Source organism: Aulonocara sp. 'chitande type north' Nkhata Bay, linkage group LG2 (genome assembly GCF_057382095.1).
Source record: "Aulonocara sp. 'chitande type north' Nkhata Bay isolate Kocher_YH1m ecotype deep benthic linkage group LG2, A_spYH_male_GT1.1, whole genome shotgun sequence".
Taxonomy (NCBI): domain Eukaryota; kingdom Metazoa; phylum Chordata; class Actinopteri; order Cichliformes; family Cichlidae; genus Aulonocara; species Aulonocara sp. 'chitande type north' Nkhata Bay.
In genome coordinates, this window is record NC_141345.1 from 38,668,243 (window position 1) to 38,673,424 (window position 5,182).

The following is a 5,182-nucleotide window of genomic DNA, read 5'->3' on the forward strand; positions in this document are numbered from 1 at the left end:
ACACACTACACCCTTTTTGGCTCCTACCTCAAAGCACACTGTGCGCTGTCGATCTTACGTGCTGCAAAATAATGTTTAATATTTAGTATTTACTGTTATATTCCCATATATCATCGTGATGTTGTTTATTATGTTGCCCTTTTTTTTCTTCTGCTTGTTTTCTCTTTTTTCTTTCTCAACAGGTGATCCAGGTGATTGATATATGCATTTTTTGTCTGCTTATTTTGGGGTTTTTTTGCCCTTTTTCCCCATCCCTCTTTTCCGCTGTTTTCCTCTTTCTTTCTCCCCTTTCTTTTCCCCAGTCAAGTCTGTCCTGTAAGTGAAAATAAAATAAACAATAAAAGGTGACTCAAATAGACCAATACGGCAAGGCTGGGATGGTCCATTTGGTAAATCCGTTGGGCACCTTTCTTTGCCTTTAGACAATAATTCTGATGGCAAAAAAGCCAAACGGGACAGGCAAAGAAGAAGAAGAAAGAAACCACGTAAGAATACAAAACAGTGCTTGTATCAATGGGTGAATGAGCCAAGTTGTATAAAGCTCTTTCAGAATCAGAATCAGAAAGACTTTATTTATCCCCAAGGGGCAATTAACATACAACAGAGCAGCATAAAGACTTGTCTTTCCCGTAACCCATTTATGGATTCGTTGGTGCCTTCAAAGCCTGGTAGAGCCACAGGTGAACTAACTCTTTGACTCCATGAGAGGGAAATAATTTTGGGGGGACACTTTCTGGCCGCCATCGACCCAGGTGGAGATGTCTGAGGAAAATCTGGGGGAAGAATCTCCTGTGGACAGCCTGAGCAAAAGTGAGGGGGGAGTTGGACAGACAGCCGAAGAAATGTGGGAGGAAGAGGAGACCGAGCAGGAAAAATGGGGAGGACTCAGATAGCCCGACCCCTGGGAAAAGAGGGAAGAAGTCCAGCAGCTGCAGCCCCCAGTCTTTCGAGGAGCTCCAATTGCAGCGGGTCATGGCCAACGTCCCGGAGCGACAGAGGACCCATTCTCTGAACGAGGCTTTCGCGGCTCTGCGGAAAATTATCCCCACTTTACCTTCGGACAAACTCAGCAAAATACAGACCCTAAAACTTGCAGCCATATACATCGACTTCCTCTGTTAGGTGCTGCAGAGTGACGAGGTGGACTCCAAAATGTCAAGCTGCAGTTATGTGGCTCACGAGAGCCACGCTTGGTCCATGTCCATGTCCAGAAATCATGCCCAAAATGGTGACTGCTGAATCTACTACTCACATTCTGAAACGGGACAATCTGGAGTCCAATGCTGGATACATGGGATCGCCTAATGACATCAGAAGTTTTGTGCAGAGGCCCGAAAGTGTCATATGCTGTTGGAGTGTCTGGTCGGGCATGGTCCAGGTTCCTGTCATCCGTCCTTTGGGGTGGAGTTGGCCAGCTCATCACCTGTTTTCAATCTCCGGGGCTCCACCTAGAGGGTTTTTAAGCCAGCACTGCCTGCCACTCCTCGCCAGTTCGTCCTGCTACCATCTGTGGTAAACTTGGCCTCCTCTGTGCTCAGACTCTGTATACCTGGATCATGGTTTAATGTGTTTTCTGTCTCCTGCATTCTTCAGATTCATCACCCGTCGCACTCACCAGTAGTGCTGGTTCCGTCTCCATCCTGTTTTTCCGTCTGCTCGGAACCCAAGGACCACATACACAACTTCTCCTCAGCCTGCCCTTCAGTCCATACTCTCCACCTCCTTGGAATCTGGACCGGACTCTCCACACTCTCGATCCTCTCTGGAATGCTCCCATGGCAGCCTTTTCCCCGCTTAATAACCAGGGTCTCCAAAAAGTTCCCGTTCGAGTTCTCCCTGTGCTCTACACCTGTTTCCCCGCCCACGGATTTCCCTTAGTTTCTGCGAATGGTTTCTGTTAAACCCAGTTCTGTTCACGTTTTTGTTCCTTCTAATAAATTATACATAGTTCGAGCAATTGAGTCTGCTTTTGAGTCCACCGCATCCTTGTCTGTGACAGAAAGGGACTCACAGCCATGTATGTTAGCTCCATACACCCCAATTCTGGTGTGTTTTCGTGCTGACGAATGTTTAAAATATTGCCTTTTTTAAATGCATGCCTTTGGGCTTTATTTCTGTGGAGGTCAACGTGCATTATTGAAGTCTCCGTTTTTTTGTTTTTTATTTTTCTCGTTTTTGTGTGTGTGCGAGAGAGAGGGAGACTGTCAACTGGTGGTGTGGCTCACATTACAGGCTGACTTTGTGGATCTAACCTGTGCAAAAAAAATATTTTTCAGAATGCATTTATTTATTTATTGATGAAACGTGTTGGAGAATAGATCCTGTGTCTGAAATAGATACGTTCCTATTTTTTATTATCGTTTTTTCAGTTTTGTAAATGTTTGTATATAACTTTTTTTTGGATTAAAGAAAGACGATGAAAAAACAAAAAGTTATAATAAGTTGCATATATCGGACACCCAGTTCAAGTATTGACACTTTTAATGAATGGATAGAAAAAACGTTTGCTTCGGTGAACCAAAAATTACTATTTATCTGTGGTGATTTTAACATTGATTTGCTAAATCCAACAAGGTTAAAAGCCATTGATGACTTTACTGACACAATGTACAGCTTATCACTATATCCAACAATAACAAAGCCAAGCAGAATAACTTCACATAGCGCCACTATTATTGACAACATTTTTACTAATGTCATGGATTTCCAAATTAATAGTGGTCTGCTTGTCTGTGATATAACTGACCACTTACCAGTTTTTACTTTGTGTGACTGTGATTTAAAAAAAATAGATACCAAGATCATGATAGCAAAGCGAACAATAAATGAAGAAGCAATTCATGCCTTCAATTTCGATTTAGCACAACAAGATTGGAGTTCGGTGTATGAAGAGTCAGATGTGGACAAGGCTTATGATAATTTTCTAGATATTTTTACTATGTGGTACAATAAACATTGTCCTGTAAACGAACACATGACAAAGAAAAAAAAGATAAAAAGTCCTTGGCTCTCAAAAGGAATTATCAATGCTTGCAAAAAGAAAAACAATCTGTATAAACAGTTTATCAAAGTAAAAACAAAAGAAGTGGAACAAAGATATAAAGCATATAGAAATAAATTGACTGATATTATAAGAACGAGCAAACAACTTTATTATAGAAGAAGATTATATGAAAATGAAAACAATATAAAAGGAACTTGGGATGTGTTAAACAACTTAATTAAACAAGGATCTTCTGGAACATCATATCCTCAATATTTTACTGATGCAAATGGTGAAAATCACAACATGAGTAATATTGTCGATGGGTTCAATATATTCTTCATAAATGTTGGCCCTGAACTAGCAGCGGACATCCCGTGTCATAAAAATGAAAATATCAGTAATATAAAATCAAATCCCTTTTCACTGTTCCTCTCAGCTACAAATGAGCAAGAAGTAATAAATATCACATTAAAATGTAAAAGTAAGTCTTCAATGGATTATCATGACATAAATATGTCTGTAGTTAAACAGGTTATTCTAAATATTGCTAGTCCCTTAACATATATCTGTAATTTATCATTTCAGTCCGGTTGTTTTCCAAAAAAAATGAAAATTGCGAAAGTAATACCACTATATAAAAGAAATGACAAACACAGTTTTACCATCTTATCTTTTTATAGGCCTAATTCTCAAAAATTCTAGAAAAACCTTTTAATTCAAGATTAGAAAAAGAAAAAAAAAAGAAAGAAAAAAAGAAAAAAAAAAGAAAAAAAAAGATTAGAAAAATTCCTTGAAAAACATCAAATAATAAATGTTGGTCAGTATGGTTTCAGAACGCAAAGAACCACTTCAATGGCGATAATTGAGGCAGTAGAAGAAATTACTGATACACTGGATAAAAATAAATATGCAGTTGGTATTTTTGTTGATCTCAAAAAGGCCTTCGACACAATCAATCACTCAATTTTATTGGATAAATTGGAAAGATATGGTATTCGAGGGAAAGCTGGTAACTGGTTAAAAAGTTACCTAACGGGTCGGGAACAATATGTTAGCATAGGGCATTACCATTCAGAGAAACTTGGTATTACATGTGGTGTTCCCCAAGGGTCAGTGTTGGGACCAAAACTTTTCAATGTATACATAAATGATATTTTTGATGTTTCTCAAGTACGTAAACTCATACTGTTCGCAGATGACACCAACATATTTTTCAGTAGCGATGATTATACTGATCTTGTAATAACCGTAAACAGGGAGCTAAAATTAATAAAAAAATGGATGGACATAAATAAATTATCGTTAAATATAAATAAAACTAAAGCAATGTTTTTTGGTAATTTAAAATATAATATAGAATTACCAATTATCATTGAAGGTGTACCAATTGATAATGTGAGTGAAAACAAATTTTTGGGAGTCGTAATTGATAATAAAATTTCATGGAAACCCCACGTCAGACACATAAAAACTGTCACGGCCAGGGGGTTCAGCTGGTCGCTGATCAGCTGTTTCCCCCACTTTCTCTCTTCTCCTCTCTCTCGCCAGGGCTGAACTCATTATGGGTTCACGCCCTTGGCCCAAGCCCTCGGAGGAAGAAACACCTGTGCCTCATCAGTGTGGTATTTAAGACGGGAAGCAACGGCTGTTCTTCGCTGGATCGTTGTGAGCATCGCGTCAGTGAAAGTCGAACGCCCCAGCAAGTATTTTCCCATGCAGTGTGTGTTTAGCATTTAACAAGCGTCTCTTTGTGTACAGATTCCCTGGACTGTTTTCCTGGTGTGCGAGTGGATTCGTGTCTGGATTGTGTGGAGAGAAACGAGCGTGTTCCCCTGGATTTTCCCCGGACCCCTGCCCCCCTCACCTTTTGTACATAGCACTGCCCCGCACCCTTGTAAATAGCACTGCCCCGTATCTGTGTATATACACTCCTTGGACATTGTTCTGTAATAAATTCTCTTGTGTACATCATCCCCGGAGTCCTGCGCGTGAGTCCACCTTGTACGTCGTGACAAAAACCAAAATTTCCAGAAGCCTCGCAGTTTTGAACAAAGTGAAACAATTCCTTGATAAAGATGCACTTCGTACTCTGTACTGTACCCTGGTTCTTCCATATCTTACATATTGTGTGGAAGTGTGGGGAAATACATATAAAAATACAACTAATCCATTAGTCACAGTACAGAAACGAGCACT

The 5,182-nt window shown here is 39.8% G+C and overlaps 1 pseudogene; it reads left to right on the top strand.

Moving 5' to 3' along the window:
- Window positions 1–758: 758 nt before the first annotated feature.
- Window positions 759–1,239, top strand: LOC147338408 (twist-related protein 2-like; annotated as a pseudogene).
- The last annotated feature ends 3,943 nt before the right edge of the window (window positions 1,240–5,182 follow it).